This window comes from Lepus europaeus, chromosome 3 (assembly GCF_033115175.1).
Source record: "Lepus europaeus isolate LE1 chromosome 3, mLepTim1.pri, whole genome shotgun sequence".
Lineage (NCBI taxonomy): Eukaryota > Metazoa > Chordata > Mammalia > Lagomorpha > Leporidae > Lepus > Lepus europaeus.
The window spans coordinates 80,450,763-80,462,995 of NC_084829.1; the positions used below are offsets into that span (position 1 = coordinate 80,450,763).

The window sequence follows — 12,233 nt, forward strand, 5'->3', positions numbered from 1 at the left end:
CATCATGTTAGCCTCAAGAAAATGAGAAGGTATGTTAAAAGGCAAGAAATTCAGTCTAAAAATGACAAAATACCAAAATTAAATTCAGATATGGAAAACATTTTGAAATAAAAGATTAGGAATTTAACATAACCATGATCAATATGCTAGGGGCTCCAATGGAAAAACTAGGCAACATGCAGAAACATAAAGGTGACATAAGCAGAGAGATGGAAACTCATAGTAAAAAGAAATGCATGAAATCAAAGTCATGGGAACAGAAACAAAGATCGCCTTTGAGGGGCTCACCAGTAGGTCAGACACAGACAAGGAGAAAAATAGTGAGCTTGAAGAAATGTCAATGGAAATGTCCAAAATTGAAATGCAAAAATAAAGGAAAGGAACAGAATAGTTAAGAACTGTGGGATAATTACAACAGGTCTAATGGGAATATTAGAACCAGAAGGAACAGAGCAAATATTTGAAGTCATAATGGCTACCAATTTTATAAAATTAGTGAAAGAAATCAAACCACAAACCCCAGAAGCACAGAGGATGCTAACAAAGAAAGGGAAGAATATGAGGAGAAGTAGAAAGTAAAATCAGATCTTTTTCCTTTAATTAATCTAATATATAATAGTTCATTCAAAATAATAATAGCAACAATGTATTTAGTGATTATAGCCAAGCATAAGTGAAATGAATGACAGTGACATCACAAGAAATGGCAGAGAGGAATTCGTAATACTCTTAAAAGGTACCTGTGCTACCTCTGAAGCAGTAAATTATCACTTGATATTAGCTATAAACATATATTGCAAACCCTGTGACAATCATTAAACTCTTTTTTTAAAGATTTATTTATTTATTTGAAAGAGTCACACAGAGAGAAGGAAAGGGAGAGAGAGGGAGAGAGAGAGAGAAAACAAGAGGTCTTCCATCTGCTGGTTCACTCCCCAATTGGCTGTAACAGCTGGAGCCATGCCAATCTGAAGCCAGGAGCCAGGTGCTTCTTTTAGGTCTCCCGTGCGATTCCAGGGGCCCAAGGAGTTGGGTCATCTTCTACTGCTTTCCCAGGCCATAGCAGAGAGCTGGATAGGAAGTGTAGCAGCTGGGACTTGAACTGGCACCCATATGGGATGCCTGCGCTTCAGGCCAGGGCGTTAACCCACTGCACCACAGTGCCAGCTCCCAAACTTCTTTTTAAAAAGTTATAACTGAAAGGCTAAGACAAGAGAGGAAACAAATGTAGGGCTAGTATTTGTTTCTTCTTATCCAGACTACCTATTGACCTTCACATGTCTTGGCCTCCCTTCCTTTCAGTAATCTAATAGACTTTTCATTTAGAGCTACTTACATTTCACATTTGGACTCCACCAACTGCACTTTTTGGTGCCTTTATTTGGTTAAGATAGTGAATAACAAATAAAAAGGCCACTTTCCAAGAGTAAAAGAACTGATCCAACAACCATGGCTACACAGGTGGAAGTGTGTATAGTCTCATCATGAACATACCAGGGTACTCAAAAAAGTTCATAGAAAATGGCATTAAAGAATAAGTTTATATCAGAGCAAAAAAAAAAAGTATCCATATAGGGGATCTTCAAAATGTTCATGGAAAAGGCACATTATGAAAATTATACATATGGATTTCAATTTTTTTGCACCAATTAAACTTAGCTTTTATTAAACTTCTGAAGTACTTTTGTATAATTAGGTATGAATAGATTATATTCATGAAACTTTTGAAGTACTTTTGTAAAATTAGGTCTGACTAGATTATATCATAACTGTGTAGAAAAACACTTGGTAAGTGGCAAATATTCAGTGTTTGTTAGATGAATAAATGAATTAATGTTAAAGGAAGAATATTAATACCTCTGAGCAGGAATAAAATTTTTGAAAACAGCATTTGATAACCTTAAGACCCATCTAACCAATAAAATTAACTCTCCTAGATTGTTTTGCATCTCTTTTTATTTTATTTTTTATTTTTGACAGGCAGAGAGGACAGTGAGAGAGAGAGAGACAGAGAGAAAGGTCTTCCTTTTTGCCGGTGGTTCACCCTCCAATGGCCGCCGTGGCCAGCGCGCTGTGGCCAGCGCATCGCGCTGATCCAAAGGCAGGAGCCAGGTGCTTCTCCTGGTCTCCCATGGGGTGCAGGGCCCAAGCACTTGGGCCATCCTCCACTGCACTCCCTGGCCACAGCAGAGAGCTGGCCTGGAAGAGGGGCAACCAGGAGAGAATCCGGTGCTCCGACCGGGACTAGAACCCGGTGTGCCAGCGCCGCAAGGCGGAGGATTAGCCTGTTGAGCCACAGCGCCGGCCTGCATCTCTTAAAATACAATTTTACAGACATATTTAAGAGCATGCCAGGAAAAGACCTTTTACATCTGGCACATTTGAAAGTACCAGGTATCTAAGTGTTTAAATATAAAACACTCACTTGTGAAAAATATTTCAAAAGCTTTCCAGATATGTTTGTAGATTCAGGCAGCTTTATACTATGGTAAAGGTCAATTTCATGGAAATTTAATAGAATTTTTCAAAATATCAAAGGATGACAGTGAACCAAAATGAAGAAAACAAGCAATTCTCCACCTCATTTTAGTTTCATGTGGCTTGGCACTTAATAGTGGGGCCAGTGTTCTGGAGCAGTGGCTTAAGCCACCACTTGCAACACCAGTATCCCATACTGACAGTCCTGGCTGCTCCACTTCTGATACAACTGTCTGCTAATGTGCCTGGGAAGGCAGCAGATGATGGCCCAAGTACTAGAGTAGCGGGGGCTACACATACATGAGACCCGGTCAGAGTTCCTGGTTCCTAGCTACAGCCGCCTCGCCCAGCCTTGACTGCTGCAGTCATTTGGAGAGTGAATCAGGGGATGGAAGATTTCTCTCTTTCTCTTTGTTTCTCTCTCTCTACTCTTCTCTCTCTCTCTCTTAAATACATACATACAAATATATAAATCTTTTTTTAAAAAAGAAAAAGAACCATTAATTTTAAGCTATTCTTTTCATAAAAAACAGAAGAGATAATTGAGATATGCATTCTCTGACAATTCAATCCCTCACATTATTCACTAGATATTATTTCTTATACCTCTCACAGTACTCTAAATTCATTTCCATTACAGGGCTGAATGAAAATGTCTATTTATTTGTCTTTGTCCCTAACTAGACTGAGTTCCTTAAGAAAATATAGCAAAATGAATTCCTAACACATAAAGCCACATAATTGTTTGTGGAATAAATAAATGATTTTAGGCACCCTGAATATTTTCTTTCACAAAATCTAAAGGAATCATTGACCCAATGGAGGTTAGCAGTAGAAGACTGGGCTGATTTCTCTCAACATGCATTAGTTAACAATGCTTTGGTGTTTGCTTCCCCTTTACCCTCACTATCATTTATTTGTTTTCCAGTATATCAATGTACCTTATCCAGAGGCAAAGTTTAACTTACACAAGTATAAAGATTATCAGGACGGCTAAAGTAAACATTCTCTTTAATTGCTGTTTGGTTACCATACATCATTTATATAAGGGTACTTCAGAAAGTCTGTGCAAAATAGAATTAAAAGATAAGTTTATTCCAGTGCAAAAAATTTTGAAATCTATTAATGTCTTTAAAAAATTCATAGAAATAGATATTATGCAGTGATTTCAAAAATTTTTGCACAAAAATAAATGCAGCTTTTAATTCCATTTTACAAAAACTTTTTGAAGTACCCTCATATTGCCAGAATAAGTCAAACCATCACTTAAGATGGCTATCTTTCAAACAAAGAGTACTCAAGCATTAAGGTTTTTTTGCTACTCTAGGCAGGCATTTCGCCATTTAAAATTCCAGATAATCAATGATTTTCTTCCTCATTATATAATGATTGTAACTGAACTCAACATTTAATGCTAACTAATGCATATTAGAGACATGAGGTGATTTTAAAGAAAAAATATGAATTCTATTCTTTTTGAGCTTTTACAAAAATAACATAAATTATTATAGATGACATACAAATACCAAACTAAATCAAGATTAAATTTAGGAAAAAAGGCAAAAGACTTCCCATGGTTTAACTGAATGAAATCTTCCTGCAAAAGCATGATTATAATTTCAAAAGATATTCATCATGTATTTATAATTTAGTGTGCATAATTTTGGCATACATTGCTTATTTTGCTTTTTAACATTAGGATTAAAATACATTGAATAAGAAAATAATATATAACAGAAAAACACAACAAACTTAATCATCATATTTCACAGTTATTGAGAACTTATTGTTCAAAGTCAAATGGATTCTGGCTGTCATCAAATTTTTTTAAAAAGGTTTATTTACTTATTGAAAGGCATAGTTACAGAGAGGGAGAGGGCAGAGGCAGCGAGAGAGAAGTCTTTGTTCTTCTGATTCACTCCTCAAATGGCTGCAACTGCTGGGGCTGGGCCAGACAGAAGTCAGGAGCTTCACCTGGGTCTCTCACGTGGGTGCAGGGACCCAACCCTTGGGCCATCCTCCACTGCTTTCCCAGGCCACAAGAGGGGGCTGGACTGGGAATGGGTGCCCATATGGCATGCCCTCGCTGTAGGCGGTGGCTTAATCCGTTATGTCACAGTGAAGGCCTCTAGCATTAGATTTTTTTTTTTTTTTTTTAATTTTGACAGGCAGAGTGGACAGTGAGAGAGAGAGAGAGACAGAGAGAAAGGTCTTCCTTTGCCGTTGGTTCACCCTCTAATGGCCGCCGCGGTAGCGCGCTGCGGCCGGCGCACCGCGCTGTTCCGATGGCAGGAGCCAGGTGCTTATCCTGGTCTCCCATGGGGTGCAGAGCCCAAACACTTGGGCCATCCTCCACTGCACGCCCTGGCCACAGCAGAGAGCTGGCCTGGAAGAGGGGCAACCGGGACAGGATCGGTGCCCCAACCGGGACTAGAACCCGGTGTGCCGGCGCCGCAAGGCGGAGGATTAGCCTGTTGAGCCACGGCGCCGGCCAGATTTTTTTTTTTTTTTAAGATTTATTTATTTATTTGAGAGGCAGAGTTACAGAGAGAGGGAGAGACAGAGAGAGAGGTCTTCCAACAACTGATTCAGTCCCCAATTGGCCACAACATACAGAGCTGGGCTGATCTGAAACCAGAAGCCAGGAGCTTCTTCTGAGTCTTTGTTGTGGGTGCAGGGGTGCAAGTACTTGGTCCATCTTCCATTGCTTTTCCAGGCCATTAGCAGGGAACTGGATTGAAAGTGGAGCAACCACGACTTGAACTGGTGCCCATATGGGATGGTGCTGCAGACAGAGGCTTAACCTTCTATGCCACAGTGCCAGCCCCTATCATTAGATCTTAATGCGATTTATTTTCAGAGCAGAGATAAACTGAATGTTATTCAATAAGCACAAGTTCCTTTTCTTTAAAAAGATTTTATTTATTTATTTGACAGGTAGAATTACAGACAATGAGAGAGAGACAAAGGTCTTCCTTCTGTTGATTTACTCCCCAAATGGCCGCAACAGCCAGAGCTGCACTGATCCAAAGCCAGGAGCCAGGTGCTTCCTCCTGGTCTCCCACACGGGTGCATGGGCCCAAGCACTTGGGAAATCTTCTACTGCTCCCAGGCCACAGCAGAAAGCTGGACTGGAAGAGGAGAAACTGGGACTAGACCCGGCTCCCATATAAGATGACGGCGCGACAGGTGGAAGATTAACCTAGTGAGCCACGGCGCCAGCCCAATAAGCACAAGTTTTTACAAAGTGCTTACCTGAATGGATAAATGATATTTACTAATCTTTCAAAATCTTTTTTATTGAATGTTATCTTATAAAAAACTTTACTGTCTTTTTTTTTTATTGTGTTCAAAAATTCACGACACTAAAAGAAAAAAAGAACAGGTATTTGGTGTAGTAGTGAAGACACGATTAGGGATGCCAACATCCCATATTGGGATGCCTAGGTTTGAATCCAGGCTCTATTTCAGATTCCAGGTTCCTGCTGATAGGTGCCCTGGGAGGCAGCAGGGATGTTTTGAGTACTTGGGTTCCTGCTTGGCTCCTGGCTTTGCTGTGGGCAAGCCCTAGCTGTTGCAGGCATTTGGGGGAGTGAACTAGCAGAGACAGGATTTTCTCTCTCACATTCTCTCTCTTTCTGTCTCTCTTATCCTCCTTGCCTCCTTCCATCTCTCTGCCTTTTAAATAAATACAAATTTGAAAAAATACATTTACCACTGTGATTTTAAGTTCAGCAGTGTTACATATATTCACATTGGTGTGCAAATGAGAACTTTTTCATCTTTCAACAGTGAAACTGTAGATAGACTAAACACTAATTGTCCTTCCTCTCTCCCCTAGCATTTTGCAACCATCTTTCTTTATGTTTATACTTGAAATTTCTATAATTTTTGGCTACTTTAGATATTTGAAATAGGTATACCAACACACTAACAATTTCCTATGGAAAAAATTTTATTTAGTTATGTTTTACTTAAACTGAAGACTCAGTGAATACTTAGTACTTTAATCTAGGCTTTTTTTTTACATAAAGTGAACAGAAACGAACTTTGCCTCATAAATCAACTACATGTATGTGTGAGATAGGGCAAGGGAGTAAAATGTGACAAGAGGTAGAAGATAACATATACCTGCTTCTGGGTTAGCTGTTTCACTAAACTTGTCCTGGTGCTAGTATATATCCTCAATCTCTCTTTCCTATTTCCAAATAAAACCTCCACTATATAAATTGTTCAAAGTTATTCATCACAAACACCACTAAATTGAACTTACTTCATTTCAATTCTTTCCTTGCATTTAATTGTGATATCTTTTTATTTACTCTGTGTGCACACTTGAAATTTACATTAGTCATAATGTATAATTACTGGGATGAGACCATGACTTTAAGGTAATCCAGAGTTAAATGAATACAACTAAAATGAGGATAAAATTATTCACTGTTTCTATCCTGAACTATTTGTAACCAGGAAAACTATATAAATGCTTACAGATTAAATTATATACGAAGAGTTTTAAATGTTTATGAAAAATGTATGTTATAAAAATGGAGGGGCTGGTGCCATGGTGTAGCTAGTAAAACTGCTGCCTGCAGTGCCGGCATCCCACATGGGTGCTGGTTCAAGTCCTGGCTGCTCCACTTCCAATCTAGCTCTCTGCTATGGTCTGGGAGAGCAGCAGATGGCCCAAGTCCTTGGGCCCCTGTACCAGCATGGGAGATCCAGAGGAAGCTACTGGCTCCTCGCTTTGGATCAGCTCAACTGTAGCCGTTGTGGCTATCTGGGGAGTGAACCAGTAGATGGAAAACCTCTCTCTCTCTCTCTCTCTCTCTCTCTCTCTCTCTCTCTTTGCTTCTTCCTCTCTCTAGCTCTGCCTTTCAAATAAATAAATAAACCTCTTAAAAATTATGCATGGATTTTAAATAAATTTTTTCATCAAAACAAACTTGTCTTTTAATTCCATTTTTCATAAACCTTTTGAAGTACCCTGGTATTAATTATAGGGCATACATAGGCTAAACTTTGTTTCTATATGAGAAATTATTTTACCCCTGAAAGACACATACAATGCTTGTCTAAAACACTGAATAAATAAATAATCACTCTTTCTATATTTTTTATTTTTGAAAGATTATTAAGTTCTACACTGTAAGCCACAGGGAACAGAAACATTATGTCTTTCAGAATTCAAGATTAATTTCAACTAATTACCCAACATATAGTCCGTTAAGACTGCTCACACAGTCTTCAGACACACAATGTCTTGACATTCGAGAACTATAAGATTTTACCTCATTTTTACCTTGTTTTTTTTTTTACCTTATTTTACCTTATTCATCTAACATATATTACAAAAATGATGCTGTTATAAAGTGAGAAAAGAATCACACCATGACCTCTAGTGGTTCAAAGACAATACAAAGTCAGATAAATAAATGTAACTATAATGCAGTGTGGTACACACTATTAAGGTACAGTCCCACCAAAGAACCACATGGAAAGTTTTCTTAACCCAGAAAAGGATAATCTAGGTATTTAAATCAATTCATGAAAGGTAAATAAGAATTAAATTAGCAAAATCCTGGAGTGGGGGGCAAGAAGAAATAGTACATAAAAAAAAAGAAGTGTGACGAATGTGCTAGCAATTACAGCTCTACCTTTATATAAATGTCGTAAAGCATACACAAGGGGTGGAGAGGCAAGACAGGAGGGCAAAGCACACAGCCGGACCAGAAAAGGATTTATATGTGGATGGAAACAGTTAAGAAAGGGGGAAAAATATGTTTTTTCATGACCTATTAATATCATACTAAAGCTAATTATAAATTACTGACATGGTGATAAATGACATAAAATGGCCAAGTTGACTTATGGTTCTGGAAGCTGGGTTATGGCTATTGTAAGAGTTTGAGGACAAAAGAGAGGAACTTTCTGGATGGATTTAGTAGTGAACCTGTCTTGAGATAAATGCACAGAACAACAATGGGAGTCATAGGAAGTTAAGAAGAATAAACTGTTTCCATCTTTGTTTTGGGCTATAATCATGATACTGATACAGATGTTTCAAAAAGAGAGACGGTCAAGAACCAGCCTAGCTTCTAGGCATAAATGGTTTACATTAGCTCATGACTTTATTTTTAACCTTGGGGGAAAAAAATCAATACTTTTAGTACCTATGTATTAGGTTTTACAAAGTATGTAATTTTTATTATGAACTCGCTTTGAAGCTGATACATGCAGGCAACTAAAACTAATTCTTTATAAATGGTGTAAAGGATACACAGCGAGTGGAGAGTGGCACGACAGGAAAGCAAATTGCACGGGCTACATCAGAAAGGGATTTATATGTGGGTGAAAACACTAACTATTAACATAAGACTTTGAGGCTTCAATGCCTGCATCCTGTTCAAACCATAATAGCATGTTTTATCAATTAATATGGAGCATAGGAAATATAAAGCAAAGCAAAGCAAAACTTGTGAAATTTTTTTCTCTCTTGAATCAATTATCTCCCCAACTGTTCTTTGAGTTCCTCTGAAATAAACTTTGGACAGAAGGGAAATGTAAAGGTTATGTAGAACAAAGTAATCTAAAATATTGAATGAGAAGTTTATTCTTCTGAGTCAAATATAATTATATGATGTGATGATCATTTTTAACTGACTCACAAGCATTACTGCATCATTGAGACACTAAATTTAATGACACAGACCAGCTCTAAATGTTGAAACCAAATATAACTTTTTTAGCACTTTCAGGGAATACTAAAGCTGGAACTCTTTAGGGAAGTTTAATTCTTTAGTTTTTTAAAGATAAGCTTAATTCTAATACTTCTTCTAATTTACATCAGAAAACTTTACAACCTTTAGGACATCTGCCAATGTGCCATTAGACAGGTCACAAAATATTAACAAAAACAAGAGTAACAACTTCCGGGTGATTCTTAGGTGCAAGTACTGTGGTACTTTTATGTAAGTATTATTATTTTATTTTTGGGCAACTCCAACTATTGAATGTCCTATCTAATATGAAACCAAATTTACAGTCTACAACATTTAACCAAATTATTGATCCTACATATTATTCATGACAAATACAAATTAGTCACTATCTATAGCACTTAATAAAAGTAGTTTTGTTTTTGTATGTCTATTAGGCAGCTCTTCATTACTTTAACTAAAATATCTGAGAGGAGTTATGGAAAAGGGAAGGTTTATTTCTGACTTCAGTTTCACAACCCAACATTGGACAGCTCCATTAGTCTGGTGACTGGAGGCCACCTACAGTGGCGAGTGTGCAGAGGAACCATCACATGGAGAGCAAGGAAGCAGAGTAGAGGAAGCACATTTTGCTTATATAACCAACTCTCTCATGAGAACTACTTTCCCTGGGCAAGCCCCAGTAACCTAAATATTTCTCACTAGGCCCACCTCCTAGACAGCAAAATCAGATCATATCTCCAACCTAAACACATCAATCATTAACATTAATCCATTAACCATTAACATAAGACAATGGAGTTTAAACATCTACATAAGTTTGGGGGCAAATTCTATTCAAACAATTATAACATATTTTGCTGTCATTATCAGAACAATCATATAAAGTAGATATCATTATTATTTTCACTCAATTTACAGTAGAGGATACTAAGCCTTAAGGAAGAAGAGTAATTTTCCTAAGGTTGCAAATGTGTTAGTTGATGGAGTCAACAACTGACTCCAAAGCCCATGTTTTACTTATCGTGTTTCCCTGAGACAAGGGCTTAGTAGGCTGGCAAAATCAGTTTGCTAAGATTCTATATCAATTCATTGAAGGAAGAAATGACATTCTACAAGGCCTCTGAAGAAATATACTGCAAATTTACCCCAGGTGAGACACAACTCCTACCTGTGTTCAGTATGATAAGCCTGCTGTCCAGTTTATTCTCAGATATCCCTAGCTAACTACAGTAGGTTTAGCAGTTACTTATTTTGTTTTCTATTCACAAATGTGACAGCTTTTACCATGCATACTGCAGTGGTATTCCTTTAATGAGTATGTAAGGGAAAAAAAATGGGTCACCATCTGTGAATACCACAAAGAAAAATACTTAGGAATTAATCACTACATCATGGTTAAATCAAAAACATCATGCTGTGTTAATTCTGGCTTAGATGATGCTTTGAAACAAAAATAACAGTCAAATGATGGAAAATGAGTTAGCCAAAATGTGATCATCTTGGCAATTATGATTTATTATTTTGCTCTCATGTCTTCATTATGGTAAGTTTTACACAAATTTTGTTACCACATTAAATAATAGAACTTTGAAATATACCAGCTAAAATATTTACTGCAAACTTGCATTAAATGTGGTTAATTACTTTAGTTAAATGGCAACTTTAGAACTAACATACAGCTCTCTTTAAGGAATAAGCTGTCTCAATACCCTCAGAATCATCATTCACCGTGCCCTAATATTGTCCTGTCCACATGAAAAGGATGCTAGAAACTGAGCAAAAATATAGTATGTTTAAAATTTAATTTTTAAATAATGATGAAAGATTTTTGCCAGTCCATTCATATTCTCTTGTATGACCTTCCTTTGTGTAGCCCAATTCAGTTCAACAAATCTTTATCATGTATCTACTTGGTGCCAGGCACAGATACAGAAATATGTTAATAAAGATTAATAAAGTGGATGCCTGTCCTGGGAGAGCATATATTCTAGTGGAGGAGACAGACAATAAGCAGTAAATGAAATAAATGGATAACATATATATTTTTAGAACATAATATTACTTTTTTAAAGGAAAAGAACAAGCAGAGCAAATCAAAGGTATTAGGAGAGCCAGGGGTGTGGGGACGACGGAGCAGGTTTCAGTATTATATGTGGTACACAGGCTGGGTCTCAGAAGAAAGTAATATTTGAGTAAATATATGAAAAGCTTAAGACATTAATCAAGCTAATCTTTTTAAAAGACTGATTTATTTATTTGAAAGTCAGAGTTACACACACACACACACAGAGGGGAGGGGGGTCTCCCATCAGCTGGTTCATTCCCCAATTGGCCGCAATGGCCAGAGCTGTGCCAATCCAAAGCCAGGAGCCAGGAGCTTCCTCCGGGTCTTCCCACGCAGGTGCAGGGACCCAAGGACTTGGGCCATCTTGTATGTCTTTCCCAGGCCATAGCAGAGAGCTGGATTGGAAGTGGGGCAGCCAGGACTTGAACCCACGCCCACACAGGATATTGGCATTGCAGGTCGCGGCCTTACCTGCTACACCACAGTGCCGGCCCCTCAAGCACATTTCTAGAGGAAGAATATTTTAGATGAAGGGAAGAGGGAGACAAATATTCTGCCTTGGGAACATGCCTTGAGAGTTCAGTGACAGCAAAGGCAATGTGGAGAATGTGGCTGCAGCAGGGAGGTTAGGAGAGGGCCAGGTCAGGTCTTGACATCAGTTACAAGGACATTAGTTTTCACTAACTGAAATTTATTATCAATAATAAGGGAAGTTCTAGATATGATATTAGTTGTAAATTAGACCTTTAATTTCCTATAGATCCTTAATTTCCTACGTTATCCCCAATGTACAAACTTGCTTCCTAAATTATCCTTTTCTTTAACCTACAATCATGACACTTCACATGACTCACTTAAATATTGTTATACTATTTCTCCATCAAACCAGCCACACAGAAGTCTTTAAAAGTTATGGGGCCGCAGTTGTGGCATAGTAGGCTAAACCTCTGCGTGCAGTGCCAGCATCC

The 12,233-nt window shown here is 37.8% G+C and overlaps 1 protein-coding gene across 1 annotated transcript in view; it reads right to left on the bottom strand.

The window, feature by feature from the left end:
* ME1 (malic enzyme 1) overlaps positions 1-12,233 on the bottom strand; it is a 239,696-nt gene that overhangs the window by 91,006 nt on the left and 136,457 nt on the right. The window lies entirely within an intron of this gene.